This window comes from Schistocerca serialis, chromosome 1, assembly GCF_023864345.2.
Source record: "Schistocerca serialis cubense isolate TAMUIC-IGC-003099 chromosome 1, iqSchSeri2.2, whole genome shotgun sequence".
NCBI lineage: Eukaryota > Metazoa > Arthropoda > Insecta > Orthoptera > Acrididae > Schistocerca > Schistocerca serialis.
In genome coordinates this window covers 239602108-239621548 of record NC_064638.1, presented here as the reverse complement: position 1 = coordinate 239621548, position 19441 = coordinate 239602108, and positions in this window count along the sequence as shown.

Here is a 19441-nt window from a genome sequence, read left to right as displayed (position 1 = left end):
TCAATTACAGTGGATTTTCAAAAATGCCTCCATTGACACGTAAACAAAGGTTACACCGTCGGATCATGTTCTGCCTGACACGGGCAAAAACCCCAGGAGTATCCTGAATCGTTTCTGCTGCTGCTACTATCCGGGCAACCAGATCTTCTTCTGATGCAACAGGAGTTGCAGAAACAAGGTTCAAATGGCTCTGAGCACTATGGGACTTAACATCTGAGGTCATCAGTCCCCTAGAACTTAGAACTACTTAAACCTAACTAACCTAAGGACATCACACACATCCATGCCCGAGGCAGGATTCGAACCTGCGACCGTAGCGGTCACGCGGTTCCAGACTGAAGCGCAGAAACAAGGTTGCGCATCTCTCCCACACAAAAAAGTCCGGAGGGGACATATCTGGGGATCGAGCAGGCCATGGTACAGGACCACCTCTGCCAATCCACGTTTCTGGGAACCGTCGGTCCAGGAATCGACTCACACGACGGCTGAAATGTGCCGGCGCCCCGTTATGTTGGAACCACATGCGTTGCCTTGTAGGGAGCGTGACGTCTTCCAGAAATTCTGGCAATGCTCTGGTGAGAAAATTGTAATAGTGCCTGCCATTTAATGGCCTAGGAAGCAGATACGGCTCAATTAAGCAGTTCCCAGCAACACTGACCCACACATTAACTAAGAACCGCACTTGATGAGCGCTAGTAACTGTGGCATGTGGGTTATCCCCACTCCAAACATGCGAATCGTGAATGTTGAAGACTCCACCACGCCCGAACGTTGCTTCATCGGTAAACAACACAGAGGATGGAAATGTAGGATGCATTTCACACTGTTCCAGGTACCACTGCGAAAACTGTGCTCTGGGTGGATAATCAACTGGTTCCAGGTTGGTGGCACGCTGTAAGTGAAATGGACTTAACAATTGCTCTCGAAGGACTGTTCTTACATTCGTCTGATTCGTCCCCATGTTATGTGCAATTTTGCGAATGCTGACTGAAGGCTCCCGCTCCACATGTTGCAAGGCAGCTTCCTCAAATTGCAGCGTTCTTACCGTGCGACGGCGTCTCTGTCCAGGTAATCTGCTGAATGACCTGGTCTAACGCAGACGTTGGTACACAGCAGCAAAGGTCGTATGATGCGAGATACGGCGATTAGGATATTGCCGACCGCGGTGGCCGTGCGGTTCTAGGCACTTCAGTCCGGAACCGCGTGACTGCTACGGTCGCAGGTTCGAATCCTGCCTCGGGCATGGATGTGTGTGATGTCCTTAGGTTAGTTAGGTTTAAGTAGTAGTAAGTTCTAGGGGACTGATGACCCCAGATGTTGAGTCCCATAGTGCTCAGAGCCATTTGAACCATTAGGATATTGTTGTTGATAAACCCACTGTGCAGCTCGTCCGTTGTGGTGCGCTACGTAGTACGCACCAACCATATCAGTGTACTCATTCCAGGCGTTTCGCTCCACTAGTAAACAGAGACAATGCACTACTACACTGGTGGACAGCAGTTGCCTACAACTGAACAGCGTAATACGCCCTCTAACAACTGAAGAGCGTAACATGGCCTCCACCGCTTTAAATAATACTCACAGGAAATAATGACATTAGGGAAAAATATTTGTTTTGATGTCCCCTACAACCTCCCAGAGTTTGTTGGTTTAAATAGTTTTCACCCTGTATAACTCAGCACCATACAAGAACCCACATCATTTATAGTTGTGCATAACTCAGTAATTAAGTGTACCTACTGTGAATAAAATTTTTAATGTGTTATCTTTTTGTAGACGTCTGATAATATTTATTGGCTGCCTCAACTACCGGTTCAACAGACATCAGCTGTCGAAGAGTTTGGTGCTTCTGTGTTAATGATTGGCGACTTCTCAGTAACATTTTCAAAGAATTTCTCCGTAGTGTTACAGGATAGTTTGTCCGAAACTTCTCAGTAACCTTACTAATAAACTAATATTAGGATTAGGATACCCAGTCCTTTTAAATTATTAACGCTGCGTGAAAGTATGCACGCAGTTCAATCTAACACCAGTGACTGCAAGTCTAGGGAACCGTGAAATTGTGTTTTCCGTGTCAACGATTCGTTTTTCTGAATTAGTCCCTGAGTTGGACTAAGTATTTGCTTAGGCTAGAGAACTGGTGTTTGTAAATACTGCACTTTTCTGGGTCTTTTCTTTAGACTATCAGCATTCAGAAATTATTGACCTTTTACGTGGACTCAGTGTTTGTGTTATTTCTGCCTCAAATTCACCCACCTGTGCTAAAGTCTTTCGTCCATGTTTTCGCATTCTTGTACCCTTTTCTACTTATTTTTACTGTTAATTCAGTGGCTAGAATCACATTAATGCACCTTGCAATAAATTCATTCAGAGGCTTGATTGAAACCTTTATCAGTATACACGGTGCCCCTCAAAGGTGGTTACATAGTCTGAACTTTAGCTACAAAGGAGGTGTTAATTGTAACTTGACCCATTTGTAATTATATGATGCTCTCACGACTACTGTATGTAGTTTTTGTTTTTCTTTTGTTTATTTCCAGTGGCCAGTAACGACACGTAAGTAAGAAGATGACTGGAAACTTCTGCTTGGAGCAAAGGAAGTGCATTTCGGAGAGTTACTGGAAATGTGAAAATATGAAGGAAGTGCACAGACGATGGCATGCAGAGTTTGATACTGTGTCACCGCCACATGTAAACGTAACGAAATCATGCGACGAATTTGAGAGAGAAGTAAGTGAGCGTGCTCTTAAGAAGGGGCGGTGTGGCAGAAAGTAATCAGTGGCGGACGAAAGAGGCCTGGACTCAGAGGTTCAAGCTTAAAAAGATCTCCAAAGACGTCCCGACAAGCTGCGCGTGAATCATATGTTAGCAAATGAAGTGTTCACTGCGTTTTAAAGCAATCGAAACGAAAACGCTGCGTTCCAGGACTGGTTTAATGACGAATGGGGACGATTCGGATCTGTCTGTCAGAGGACTCGTAGTCCCACTCTTTATTGAAGGAACAGTGATAGGTGTGAAGTACCCTATCATGCTGCAGGAGCGAATTGTACCAGCTGTTCACTAACTGAACTGGGATGAATATTGTTTTTCGTTTGAACAACACGGTGCAGCGTCACGTTATTATGGGGTCGTCTCTGGATGAAACATTTCTAGAGAGGTGGATAGGTCGACAAGGAAGCGTTGTGTTTCCAACCAAGTCTCCCGATCTAACGACATTAGACTTCTTTCTGCGGCGAACTCTGAAGGACACCGTCTATACCACAAAGCCACGTACGCTGGATCACATGACAGAGGCTACTGTGACTTGTGAATCCATTCCAATGGCAACCATAGCCCATGTACGTTTATTTGTTCCCCAGCGCTGCAAATGCTGCATTGCTGCCGATCGATTACATTTTGAAAGTCTCCAAACGTAAAATATCGTCAATAATGTCGTGACCATTTACACGACTTAAAAATTAATACACTCCTGGAAATTGAAATAAGAACACCGTGAATTCATTGTCCCAGGAAGGGGAAACTTTATTGACACATTCCTGGGGTCAGATACATCACATGATCACACTGACAGAACCACAGGCACATAGACACAGGCAACAGAGCATGCACAATGTCGGCACTAGTACAGTGTATATCCACCTTTCGCAGCAATGCAGGCTGCTGTTCTCCCATGGAGACGATCGTAGAGATGCTGGATGTAGTCCTGTGGAACGGCTTGCCATGCCATTTCCACCTGGCGCCTCAGTTGGACCAGCGTTCGTGCTGGACGTGCAGACCGCGTGAGACGACGCTTCATCCAGTCCCAAACATGCTCAATGGGGGACAGATCCGGAGATCTTGCTGGCCAGGGTAGTTGACTTACACCTTCTAGAGCACGTTGGGTGGCACGGGATACATGCGGACGTGCATTGTCCTGTTGGAACAGCAAGTTCCCTTGCCGGTCTAGGAATGGTAGAACGATGGGTTCGATGACGGTTTGGATGTACCGTGCACTATTCAGTGTCCCCTCGACGATCACCAGTGGTGTACGGCCAGTGTAGGAGATCGTTCCCCACACCATGATGCCGGGTGTTGGCCCTGTGTGCCTCGGTCGTATGCAGTCCTGATTGTGGCGCTCACCTGCACGGCGCCAAACACGCATACGACCATCATTGGCACCAAGGCAGAAGCGACTCTCATCGCTGAAGACGACTCGTCTCCATTCGTCCCTCCATTCACGCCTGTCGCGACACCACTGGAGGCGGGCTGCACGATGTTGGGGCGTGAGCGGAAGACGGCCTAACGGTGTGCGGGACCGTAGCCCAGCTTCATGGAGACGGTTGCGAATGGTCCTCGCCGATACCCCAGGAGCAACAGTGTCCCTAATTTGCTGGGAAGTGGCGGTGCAGTCCCCTACGGCACTGCGTAGGATCCTACGGTCTTGGCGTGCATCCGTGCGTCGCTGCGGTCCGGTCCCAGGTCGACGGGCACGTGCACCTTCCGCCGACCACTGGCGACAACATCGATGTACTGTGGAGACCTCACGCCCCACGTGTTGAGCAATTCGGCGGTACGTCCACCCGGCCTCCCGCATGCCCACTATACGCCCTCGCTCAAAGTCCGTCAACTGCACATACGGTTCACGTCCACGCTGTCGCGGCATGCTACCAGTGTTAAAGACTGCGATGGAGCTCCGTATGCCACGGCAAACTGGCTGACACTGACGGCTGCGGTGCCCAAATGCTGCGCAGCTAGCGCCATTCGACGGACAACACCGCGGTTCCTGGTGTGTCCGCTGTGCCGTGCTTGTGATCATTGCTTGTACAGCCCTCTCGCAGTGTCCGGAGCAAGTATGGTGGGTCTGACACACCGGTGTCAATGTGTTCTTTTTTCCATTTCCAGGAGTGTAGTTTCCGTGCTTTTTGTTCGCGTTATTAAATTTCAAACAGCGCAAGCCCATTTGTGGGACACCCTGTATCCATGTGAGTTGTGGTACCCTTATTTCATGTTGAATTGGGACACTACTACTTAATTCAGATAATCAATTATCCGTTGCGCTACTTCACATGATCTCATAGCATCTCAGGTGTATGCTAAATTCTCAACTGACACCTTGCAGTGGAACTTATCTCTATTTGAAATGTCTTTAATTTGTGTATGCAGTGGCAACTTCTGGGGAGCATTCCTTCACTGCACTTATTCAGTTTCAGAGTCAGTAAATTACCTCCTCACTCACGGCGAGAGGCAGATTGGTGGATGCACAAAAAGCCCAGCAAACTACACCGACTGAAGCACAGAACACTACGGGCCAGGTGCCGCCTCTTCCACCCTTCCACTGTTTTGATCCACAACAATAGACGGAGTACAGCCTGCAGCTAGAACAACATTTGTCTGTATATGAATCACGACGATATTTCTTCTTTACGTTGGTAGGTGCGCATATCTTCAGATTCTGTCGCAAGTTGCCCATCAATTAGAGCTCCCTACCCTATCCTGTGATGACAATATTCGAAAATTAGATTAGTTGTTCGTAGCACTGATTCAAGTAGCTCTCATTTCAAACTCTTTCGCACTCGTCGTCATAACAATCAGGCTTACACAGAAGGGATCGCTGAATTCAAGAGGATGACTGGGATGTTTAATTTCAAGACGAAATACGCCCGGCTCGGTAGCTGCGCGGTCAGCGCTGCGGATAAATAAGCGAAGGGGCTCGCCTTCGATTTCCGGCTGAGTCGGAGATTTTCTCCTCTCAGGAACTGTGTGTTGTGTTGTCCTTACTTCCGTGTAGTTGTAATTGACATTACTGTTGACGTGGCTGAATAGGCACGGTCCGAAAGCCAGTAAACTGAAACAAAAAAGGCGAAATACTTCGCAATGCCAGTATTTAGAACTTTTCTGATAACAGAATATAGGCTGAGATATTAAAGCACTATATCCCTGGTTTCAATAACGTGATTAAAGTATTCAAAGCACAGGAAATGCAAGACTGTAAAGAACTTGACTACAATATTCGTTGTGTTGCAACGCTGACCGCGGGTAGCACGACGACAGCCGACATTGGCGCAAAACGCCCTTAGCCACTTCCAACGATAAAACAAGCCTTGGAAATCTTGCGCAAAATGTTATGTAACACGTGACAACAAAAACTGTCTTCGCCGCCACGTGGAGTGGCTGGATTGCCATAAATCAGGATACACACAACAAGCGCTCATGCAAAAGCAACACAAAGTTAATTCCATTCCACATAAACCTAGTCCTGAGAAAATGGAAATACATATTGTCTCTCATTCTGAGTCTGTATCCTCCTGCAATCTACGCAGGAATCATGGACTAAAGCAACGTAACTGCGCAGCAAAAGACCTACTGCAAAACTAGGATCTTTTAACCAGCTCTTCTCTAGTAGATGTACAGCTAAACGCGTCGTCAGTCACAGTTCAGACAAAGACAATCTTACACAAGTCAGAACAGAAAGTCACATTCAGAGGACAAACAACAATCTGTTCATTTCTCTGCATATCTACGATCAATCTGTACCTTTTCAGTTAGATACTGGTGCTTCAGTTACATTGCTTAATCCAATACTTATGAGCAATTGGAACACTCTCAATTACAAAAATCACATCTGCACCTCGTGGCCTACAGCGTCGGAAGTATCTCTGTTCTTGGAACGTGCGCATTGCACGTAACATGTAGAAATACGACTACATCAATTCAAGTCACAGTAGTGCTGTCACGTTCTAGTTCCAAAATTTTTGGCATTAGTGTTTTTGATTTATTTGTTGTAGACATTCAGGACAACGTTCACGCTATTGATACAAAATTTTTCCTAGCCAGTATCCATCAGTAGTGCGCCAAATATGAACATTATCTCTACTGCACACCGGGACGAACAAAGTATTTTTCAGGCGCATTTCACTCTCAAGGACAATGCGGCACCCATGATTGACCTTTCCGGTGCACCACACTATTCACAATGAAGTTGCTTCTCAACTCAACAGATTAGAAGAAATCGGAGTTTTTAAACCCATTTCTGCAAGTCAATGAGCATCTCCCCTTGCGAGCGTACAAAAAGCGAACCGGAACGACTTTGTGCCGATTTTAAAGCTACAGTTAATGATCAAACAGTGATTGATTCTTCCCGCTTCCACACATCGACATGCTCATGATTCGCCTAGCAGGTTGACGATTCCGTTCTAAAATTGATTCGGCCAATGCTGATCTTTAACTTCCCCTGGATGGGACAACATAAAATTTATGGTGATTAACATGCATGTCGGGTTGTATCAATACCAGCACCTTCCCTCCAGAAAGCCCTCTCCACCTGCGTTATTTCAATGTTTTCTTGGATAAGTGATATCGAAAGCTCCGTCGTGTTCCAATCCTTGTCTCCGTAGTGACATCAGAGCGACATCTCAAAAATTTGGTGTATCTTTTTCAAGTTTTAACTGACTCGGGTCTCGTGTGTAATTTACAGAAATGTTTATTTTTCAATACAGAAATTGAATGTTTGAGACACGTTACGAGGCCCCCCGGTGGTCGTCCCACAACTAAGGATTTAGAGGCCATACGATCACCTTCTCCTTCAAATGTATAAAAAGTCCAAGCCGTTCTTGGCAAACTGGCATACTACATCAAATTAATTCCGAACGCCGCACATGCATCGCCCCCAGCGTTAAAACTTCATGTTTCAATAGACAGGAGGCTGCAAACAATCTTTTCAGAAATAGGGACATGCGTTGCTTAGTCGCCCAAGTCTTATAATTTAGATCCGTAAAAACCAGTAGCGCTTACAGCTGACGCATCATCACACGGAAAAGGGGCAGTTTAAGCTTATAAAGTTGGCAACACAGAACGCCCCATTAGATTTCACGACTAGCACGGTGAACAAAGCCCAAATCAATTGCAGTCAGCTAGAAAAGGACGCTTTACCGACGATTTAGGCTATCACAAAATATCATCAATGTTTGTATGATAAAAAATTTTTGCTTGTGAGTGACAATAAATCGCTGAATGCTGTTTTTCATCCGGCGAAAGATGTACCTGATTGTACGGCACAGACGCTGCTTCTTTCCAGTTACCAATATTAAATTCCTTACCGCCCCACAGCACAGCATGCAAATACAGACACTGTGTCTCTCTTATCTATGGGAAATGATCCAGAACTCGACGCATCACAAGTTTCTTGTCTTCAAATTAATCATTCAGGCAATGCAAGCTTGTCCCATTGACTCTCACCACATTACAAACGTTATTAAACAAGATCAGTCCCAATGACTACCCATGTACTACATTCAGATGGTTTGACCTCTTAATCCAAAATAAATCTCAGATGCAGTAGCTCGCAAATGCCATACACAACACAACAGGCTTTCTCTTACGTTTTCCTTTCACAACTACACGTGTTGAAACTGTTACATAGAGGACATTCGGAAATCGCTGGAACTAATAAGTATTAGCGCGCCCATCGTCACACATATGCGGATAACTATACAGCACTGAGCCAAAAAAATTTCAATTGGTCTCTTCCTGACGGTCTTTCACAACGCATTTATATGGATTTGAGTGATCCAATCTGGAACACAAGATGGCTCGTTACCATCGATGCATACAGCAAATATCATTTCATATTCCATTGCATTGACTACTAGCGCTAACACTATCAAAGCGCTCCTTTCTCTATTTTGCTTAGAAGGTTTGACATAAACAATTGTTTTACGTAGTGGTCCGGTATTTCCTTTGTCGAAATTTCAACAATTCCAACAAAATGGAATTCAACATATACAGAGTGGTCCATTAATTGCGACCAGGCCAAATATCTCACGAAATAAGCGTCAAACGAACAAACTACAAAGACGGAAACTTGTATGGCTTGAAGGGGGAAACCAGATGACGCTATGGTTGGCCCACTAGATGGCGCTGCCATAGGTCAAAAACATATCAACTGCGTTTTTTTTAAATAGGAGCCCCCATTTTTTATTACATATTCGTGTAGTACGTAAAGAAATATGAATGTTTTAGTTGGACCAGTTTATCTGGCTGCTGAGGCAGGAGCAGTGGTAGCATTGCGAAGCTTTTTCTGCCTTAACCTGTCTAACAAGCCTTCATAATGCTTCGACATTCCATATGATATATCATCTCAGCGATGACAGTTGCGGAAATCGATCCTGTATCTGCTGTACAGCCACCTGCGTCCTCAGCAGCGCCAGTGCTGCACTCAACTGTGCCATTGGATTGGTGTCTTACCTCCGATTTCTCCACAGGCGTTTCCGGCGGTTTGCCAGACGTGTGGGGGGCTCGGATTTGTTGGCGGCATCAGTCAATGAGCCACTGTCAACGATATCAGCAGTACCACAGCACAGACCGCCCGTCACTCGCACCTACAATTTACGACAATGGGGGGAATTAGTGCGGTATCAACTGCATCTTCATCGACAACACCCAGCGGGCGATGCACTGCTTAAAAGCTATGCAACAGACAACACTTCTGAACCTCTCACCAGTGCGCCACGGCCAAGCTCATCTTTTCTTCACTCGCTGTTCCCCAAGGGGTAGCGTCACATGTAAACATCACCATTTCACCATACCAGTTGTGACTCAGATTGGCCAGCACCATTTTAAGTAGCCACAATTTAGAGCTGTCCCAGACATCCAGTACACTTATAAATTTCTCAAGAAGTCTGTGGTGAGAACAATACGTCGTCGATGCTACTGAACGTTATTAATATCCAGAGACTATCAGCATTCGAGATTATTTGGTTATATCAAGAACATTATTCGAATTATATGTAACTCAACGCCACAGAAAAACTTACAGCATTCAAAGTTATTTATTCCTCAATTATTAATTGTACCTAGTGTAAATAAACCTATTGTTCTGTTACCTTTTTGTAAATATTTGATTGTATGTAATGGTCACCTCATATGCCATTACAACAACTAGTAAGGACTATCTTAGAGTAATGTATTTTGGTCTCTGAAGGTGACAGTTTTCAGATGGCCTTCTGATTTGGGGGCACACTTCACATTACTAACATCCAGAAACCACACATTATGTGTAAGTCTCCCCTAGGATAAGCTGTTGTTTCGTTTTTAACAAAATCAGGCACTGGCTGTTGTAAATGTGTACATTTACGTATGTGAACACTTTGTGTGAGAGAGAGAGGGGGATGACACTTGTTATTAGGAAATATACTCATTTGACTATTTGATGCCCCAATTAGGCATAAGTTTAAGTGCTGACAAAGAATCTTGCTTTATAAATTCTAAGCTGTTTAATATCTGACAATGACATTAGCCAAAACGTCATAATAAATATAAAATTTTTATGAGTGATCTAGATAGTTTCATTCACAAACTACAGCATTGTATCAGTTAAACAAGAAGGTAAGAGACTTACATGTGGCTAGCTCCTTCTTCTCCATTGGCGATTTTCCAAACAGGACCAATTGATGTGTTTTATGATTCTGTTATTACTATAATTATTATGATTGTATTTTTGTTAATACTGCATAATTTTTTGAAAACTTTTGCATGTCCCACATCCATGACGATCTCCTCAATGTGGATCCATGAGCCGAAGATATCATCTTATCCATTGTGGCAGTGTCCAGTTATGACAGAGTAGTAACCTTAGTCAACTCACAGGGAGATAAGTTTGAAGTCAACCAGCACCCTTATAGTATATTCAAACAGTCATCTGATATCTACTATATCCCTAAGGATATAGTAGATATAGTACCAAAACTCATCAATTCAAGACCTAAATACTATAAAGGCCTTTCCAATTTACTTGTAAAACAAATTACAGATGTAATGAGCCACCCCCTAAGCTACTGTCTGAACTGGTTGTTTCAGGAAAGTGCCTTCCCTTGCTGTTTAAAGCTGACCATTGTTGTACCAATACATAAGAGAGTGATACAGAATCATATTAGAATTATAGGCCTAAAAGTATAGTACCAATACTAACTAAAATCCTTGAGATGATAATGAGAAACTACTAAACGAATTTTCTGCAAACAGTCACCTATTAAATAAGGCCTGATATGCATTTCGTAATAGTCAGTCCCCAATAAAAGTTGTGCAGGACATTGTTTCTTCTCTCTTATAGGGATTTGAACAAAAGCAACATACATGTGCTGTATAAGTTGATCTGACAAAGATCTCCAGTACAATATCAAGTCATATTCTTATAAACAAATTTTAACACTCTTGAATAACAGGCAAGAGGATTACTTTTCCAATAGGAAACAAATGGTCCTAACTGACTCAAACAAAAAATGAAGCCTTCTAAATGTTATAAGAGGAGGAGGAGCTTAGTGATCAGTGCTTGGATCATTTTTCTTCACTCTTTATGGTCATGAGTCACCCAGTTTGCATCCTCTCAAAAAAGTAATATGGGCTGACAATACACCATTTATCACATCCTATGGTGGCATAAATGTTATGGAAAAAATGAATTAAATTATGACAGAGAATGTGTATTCTTGGTTTCAGTAAAACGAATTAACATTAAACAACAGCAAAACTAAAGTATGCTATTCTTCCTAAGAAGTGCTGATAATGACTGTCATGAAAAACACTTTGTCAGATTATTAGGTTTGCAACTTGACAAGAAACCTAAATGGTATACTCATGCAGGTAACTTACGTAACCAACTATCTCAACATTTCCTGTGAAATGCACTTAATTTTAAATAAAATATTGACTGTCCCAAGTCTATGCATATTTCACACTCGTGTGCATCTCAAGATTAGTTGAGATGAACATGGTTAAAAAATCTCACATGTTATCTTATAGGATTAGGGAAAGGAACTCATTAAATATTCCATTGGTTAGACTAACAAACAGGCAAAAAACTTTCTCTGTGTAAGAAAATCTTTTATGAACAAATTACCAAGTGAGATGAGATAGTTCAGAAATAAGAACTTCAGGAAGCTAATAGACAGAAACAGCTTCCTACACCATTCATTTATAAATATTAATATATGTGATCTATTAATTTATCATAAACAAACAGTTTCTGTCCTGTTATTTTTAAGAGGATGTGTATAGCAATTATGAATAGTGTAACTAAATTTAGGCTATGTACCATATGCTTAATTGGAAAGAGTCTTTATGTGTACAGATGCTCAACTATGCATATGGGCCAAAACAGCTTGTATTTCAATAGGAAAAAATACCTTATATCTATGTGACTGTTGATGAAGCCTCATTCAGGTGCACATAAATTCTACTGGTTAATAAATACATTTAAAAATGGTCAAAAATAAACCATCTGGACATTTGTCTGTAAGAAATTTCGGGAGGCTGCAGGAAACCTTTATCTGAATGGCCAGCTCGAGATTTGAGTCTCCATCCTTACCAATAAATGGCTAGTCAGCTTAAGACAATGCAATATCAAATGTTTTATCTGTGCTGTTCAATGCTATTTTGCAAATAAGTTGTTAGAATAGAACAGAAGTTTATTGTTTCGTAATATATAGTTTCCAGTCATTGTCTCAACGTTTAGGAGACTCATCAAAACACATAATCTGCTTTTCAGTTTTTCTTAAAGCATCATAAATATACTGTAATATACTATACTGAAGATATAATTGGTGGGTTTTAAATAACATACTTTAATACTGAGTATGTATTCTCTACTACTCAAATATTCAGACCATCCTTCATCAACTCTCCAACACTGAACAATAACACTTTTTGCGTTAGTTTGTAATACACATTTTTTCAGTCATTCTAAATTAACAGTGAAAATAACATTTCCTTTTACTTTGTTATAAAATTCCATACCCATAAATTGTGGAGTTAAAGCATAAATTTTGAAGGATGGATAGGGAGCATAAAATTATTGATTCCTGATGTTGTAATCATGTTTCAATTGATTTGCTACTGTTAAATCATAGATACTATGTACTAATATAGTTGATAAATTAACTTACAAAAAGAAGACCACTTACTACACTAACATTCTTTTAACCAGTTAAGAGATTTTCTTTGTTTACAATGTGCATATTTCAAATAACGGTATTTTTAAGTTTTAGTATATAAGCCATATGGTCTGAACTGTCCTAAAATATAATTCTGTACATTATAATTGATTCAAAGTAGCTGTGATATACTACTTTTCTTATGTTCATGCTGCTAGCATTGTATATCATTATTTCAAATGCCAGACTAATAGATTTATTTATAAGATACCGTACATGTCCCTGCATTAAGAGGAATTCCATGTAGCTGTGCTCCTGAAAATCCTGTTTTCTATTTTGGATATGAACATCATTTAACCTTGCTTGTTTTCCGTAAGAATAGAAGCCTGACAGTGGCATGAATTTTAGTTCATTGCGTCCATCTTTATCAAAGGTAAAGTTGAGACTCATATGTTTCCAGAATAATGTAATTTCATCTTGCTTGTTTTGTTTTAAACTGTTTTATCTGAGTTTCTCCATATATAATTTTAAGCCATTTCAATTAAACCCAGTATCTTCGAGAGACATTCAGAAAGTAAAGAGCGATTTTTCCGCAGAAATTTTTATTTGGTATAATTAAATGAAACTGTAATTTACAAACAATTTTATACCTAAGCTGTCACTAAACAGAAGCAGATGAGTTTCAAAGTCAGTGGTTGGTCGGTAGTGACGGTAGAGGGATACAGTCATCTCAAAACAGAACATTCTTTACTTTCTGAATGATGCTCTTAATTTCTGTACGGTATTTATGTCAGTTTGAGGAATTTGATCAATACTGTTAGTTTCCATGATTATAGATATGTCACAATCAAATAAAACTGACTGGAACTGAATTTTGAGTGGTAGATCATTTATGTAAAGCAGAAACAGAATGGGACCTAATACTGAACCTTGGAACACACCTTGGTAAATGATTTTCCAATCTGAAGCATAATTATCTCTCTCTGATGTTATATCCACTCTTTGTCTCCAACTATCTAGACAGACTTAAACCATTCTAATTAAGACCCCCTGATTCTATATTATTCCAATTTATAGAGCAGCAGGCAGTGGTTCTCAGTATCAGAGACCTTTGATACAGCACAAAACGTTCCTAGGTATGAATGGAACTATCCAGAGAGGAGGTAATTTTGTTTACAAATAAGATGACAGCAGATACTATGTATTTGCTATTTCAAATCCAAACTGATTTCTTGAAATTACATTTACTTACAAAATTTTGAATTGTATTGTGGCAAATATTTCTGAGAGTGATGAAAGAAACATTTTAGGCTATAGTTTCTCATATGTTCTTTTCTGTCTTTTTGTCAACAGTCATTTAATTATTGATATTGCAGAGTATCCAGAAAACAACCTTCTTCAATTAACTTAAAATTATTTAAAAAACAGTCTTGATTAGTTTTAACCAGATTTGGCCTTTTAATTATGGGCCACCATCAGAGTTTACATCAGCTTGATGATGGCGACGGCACTTTTTAATAAATTTTATGCTGATAAAGAACGCTGATCTCCAACAATGTTATAAAAATGACAAATTAACGATTGTGGTCAGTAATTACACAATTATTTTAGAAACTGATTTTAACATTTTCGTTGGTATTCCATCTCAGAATGCTGATGTTTTACGTGTAAGTGATAATATTCCATTTTTTATATCTTTCGCTGTAATTTTGTTGAATTTAATAAAATTTTCACCTCCTCATTGCTCATTGCCAAGGAAATCGACGCTATCTGAGTAATTTTCAACATTAAAGTATGATTTGTTAACATTTATAAAGAATTCGTTACACAGTTCTGAAATCTGAAGAGGATTTACAATAGTTTTGTCCTTTGTATTGTCTTTGAAATATCATGGCCTCTAGCTGGTCCACCCATTCCAGCTCTGATCCCTGACCACTGCGCCTTTGATTTGTTTTCACTATGCATAATACGTCTATCATGTGCCAATTCTTTTACTGCCTTTAAAACTTTCTTAAAAATATTTTGTAATTTTTTATGCAAGTAACAAAATAAGGACTTTTGTTGTCTTTTCATTCTTTTCGAAGGTCCTTTTTCTACCACTACAAGTTTTCAGTCCTTCAAATATTCAGTTTACTTTATTTGCTACTTTTCTATTGTATACTGTAAGATGAAAACTTTCATTAAAAATGTTTGGGAATTTTTCCAAGAACTTGAAATACTATGTTCTGTAGTCCATTCCATCTCATCTAATCTATAAATAAATAAGCTCATTTCTTCTGTGCATAATGGTTTTTGGCAGAAGTCTTTTTGTAGTAAATTTCTATTATTTCTGGATACTCCATAAGCAGGGCTCAATGCTTAGAAAGTCCTAAATCTGAACAAAACTTTTTTGCCTCATTATAAGTATAACTGATAATCTATATTTGTTGCAGACCATTTATTTACAAGAGTAAAATCAGTGAAAATAGCATTGAAACCCAATTTTTTGAATCATATCAATGATCTTCTCCAGCTGTTGGTTTCACTAGCTAAATCGATATCAAAATCATCAGCTATTATTACTCTTTCCTTGGTTCTTTTTTTTTATTTTCTGTAACAGGCACTGGAATTCTCTACACTGATAATATAATTATTATATAATTAATAATATATAATATATTTACAATACATAGTATAAAATGTAAAATAATATTAAAATTAAAGAGATAACATAATTAATATAATTAAATATTGTGCCCCAACTCTATGCAGTAGCATTCAAATACATATTATTCATTAGACTTGTTGAGACCATACGTTGTTTTATATTCCGTACACCTTTCTGCAAGTGTGCCAGTTCGTCCTGGGGTTACAATAGTCCTACAAAAGCTACTGCCAATTGCTCTTCTGGCAGGATGATTTTCAAGTCATTTAATTTTGTTTCTATGCCATTTCGATAGTGAAAACCCATTTACGTTGAAGTGCATTAGAAACATACTTTTACTTCTTTGAATATTCTTAAGGCATTTATTTTGAGAGGTTGTTTGTGCTTTTTTTCGTTTCAGCTTTGTTACTAATTTTTATATTCTCATGTTTGTATGCTAGTTTCCCTTATTAAGTGTGAAGTCAGACATATTACTGCACAGAACTATTGAATGTAGTTGAGCCTAACCTGTTTAGTTGTAGTCTATCTTGTCCTAAACATTTATTACTAATAAATTTATTCGAGTGCACTGTTCTCTGTATTGGCTGTCTATTTTGTCTATTTATTTGTCACTTGCTAACCTTCCATGCAAGATGTCACTTACAGTTAACTTTGATGCTGGATACACTTTTTCGACATCCATATCAGTCTTTGTGCTTCATTTAAAATCTCTTCATCGCTGTTGTTTTGAAGCGAGTTTGTCCCAACTTGGACGAATACAACTTTATAGTTTTCATTACCATTTCATTACCTGCATGATTTTTGAGTAATTAGTCAACATATCTGTCTTACATAGCAATAGGATTAATTTGAGACACCCACTACTACTGTATGCTCAATATCTAGCTACAAGTAACACAAAAGTAAGAGATCTCTGGAACAAGAACTGCCAACACATCGCAGATTATCAAGAATAGGAATGATTCAAGAAATACAGCTGTGGTACTGTGGGTGTCGAATTTTATAGGAAAGTGTGGGCCAAATTAAACAGAAGCTGCACTGGATGTGGTCAGTGATCTGACTCACTCTATAAAAGGGGTGTCATAAAGTCTCCCAGTTGTTACTGTGGTGAACTGAAACAACGTATCTCCAGGTGTAAAAGAGAGGAGTGTGTCCTATGGTGTTGTAATGGCATGTGGAATGATTTCATGAATACCTATACCACAGTGGTGGAATGGATTAGGAACCTAGATACTAATATTGATGCATGCCTGTATTCATCGTGGCATATTATCCACAAGCTCATCAAGGCGCTATTGGTCCTGATTGTCCCACTCCTCAACGGCGATTCGGCGTAGATCCTCAGAGTGGTTGGTGGGTCACGTCGTCTATAAATAGGCCTTTTCAATCTATACCAGTCATGTTCAATAGGATTCATATCTGGAGAACAAGCTGGCCACACTAATCGAGCGATGTCGTTATCATGAAGGAAGTCATTCACAAGATGTGCTCGATGGGGGCGCGAACTGTCGTCCATGAAGACGAACGCCTCGCCAATGTGCTGCCAAAATGGTTTGCAGTATCGGTCAGAGGATGGCATTCACGTATCGTACAGTCGTTACGGCGCCTTCCATGACCAATGGCGTACGTAGGCCCCAAATAAAGCCACCCCAAAACATTCCCTGGACAGTGTGTCTAAGGTGTTCAGCCTGACCAGGTGGCCTCCAAACACGTTTCCTACGATTTTCTGGTTGAAGGCACATGCAACGCTCATTGGTGAAGAGAACATGATGGCAATCCTGAGCAGTCCTTTTCTGCATGGTGTTGGACCCGTCTGTACCGCACTGTATGGTGTTGTGGTTGCAAAGATGGACCTCCTCATAGACGTCGGGAGTGAAGTTACACACCATGCAGCCTATTGCGCACAGTTTGAGTCGTAACAAGACGTCCTGTGGCTGCATGAAAAGCATTATTCAACATGGTGGCGTTGCTGTCAGGGTTCCTCCGAGCCATAATCCGTAGGAAGCGGTCATTCACTGCAGTAGTAGCTCTTGGGCGGCCTGAGCGAGACCTGTCATCGACAGTTTCTGTCTCTCTGTATCTCCACCATGTCCGAACATCGCTTTGGATCACTCCGAGATGCCTGAACACTCCTTGTTGAGAGCTCTTCCTGGCACAAAATAACAGTGCGGAAGCGATTGAACCGCAGTATTGACCATTTAGGCATGGTTGAACTACAGACAACACGAACCGTGTACCTCCATTCTAGTGGAATGACTGGAACTAATCGGCTGTTGGGACCCCCTCCATCCAATAGGCGCTGCTCACGCAAGGTTGTTTACGTCTTTGGGCGGGTTTAGTGACATCTCTGAACAGTCAAAGGGACTGTGTCTGTGATACAATATCAACAGTCAACATCTATCTTCAGGAGTTCTGGGAACCGGGATGGTTTTTTTGATGTGTGTTTATGTGCAATTACAAGGTGCACATATATCCAATACAAAATACTTTCAAATAATTCACACATGAAAATAAATAACATTCCTTGATTAATGCTCCACTAAGTCCCTTATCTTAGCATGATAATAACTTTTCACGCATATAAACAAACGATTCTATATCTGTGCTGTCTTGGAGTAGAATGAGAGTAGATTCACCTGACGATAATTGCTGGAGTTCATAGGCAATGATGGGGAATTGACAAATGATGGGGGAATTGACATCGTGCAAGCGCCTTTCAACTTTCGTAATTTACTTATAAGTTTGCATGATAATGTGCAAGTTGAGTGCTACCAAATGTAAACTGACGTCTGCGAGAGATGGTGAGGGATGCATGTACAAGAAATGCATGGCTGTGGAAACACGGCTTAATACTATTGGGAAAGTCGCTTATGTATATCAAGAATATAATTAGACCTAATGTGATATCCTAACGAACTCCTATATTTACTTCTTTTAAGCAGGGCTTGCAACATGCAACAAAAGTATCACCACAGCTAATGACATATAGCAGTTGCATGTATGAACTCCCAGTTGTCAGTGGCGCATCTTAAGAGATGCAACTTCCGTCATGCCACAAATTTCTGAACATGGCTGTACTACGTTACACCACTTTCCTTCCTCCACTGCTCTCTGGTGGCTTTATTTCGAGACACAAGTGTTGTGTCGTGGTCATCGTACAGTAATTGCGGCTGCAATTCATTTGATTGCAGTGTGTTTTTATTTCATTTCTGAAAAAATCAAAACAATGTTTGGCAGGTACACTTCAACAGTTTCTGGAACTTCAAGAAGAGCAACTTGCATTTAATTTTCTGTAGCTGTGTGTGTGTGTGTGTGTGTGTGTGTGTGTGTGTGTGTGTGTGTGTGTGTGTGTGTGTGTGTGTGCAACATTTGCGAACCAATGATGTAGGCCTAAACCATCTTGAATAAATAAACTTAATATGTAACCAAAAAACGACCAAGTACTGTGTAATTACAGATAGCACGCGAAAAATAGCCCCTGAGTGTGATGCAGCCGCTGTTTAAAATTGGTTATTCGAAATGGGTAGATCAACAAATACAATAATACTCTAAAATTTTCGAAGAGTGGTGCATCTGCAAATGATATTTACAACCCTGCTGTTGTTAGCTTGTCACAGCGGACAACATTATCGTCTTGGAGTGTTATTTCTTTTCTAAACGTGTTTGTGGCCCCCGATTTATCCGTGTAAGAAGTCCATATTCGGATTTAACAGTTGGGTTTAGTCTTCCTTGTTTTAACTCTTCTTGTTGTTGTTGTTGTTGTCATGGTCTTCAGTCCGGAGACTGGGTCGATGCAGTTCTCCATGCTACTCTATCCTGCGCAAGTTTCTTCATCTCCAATACGTACTGCAACCTATTTCATTCTGAATCTGCTTAGTGTATTCATCGCTTG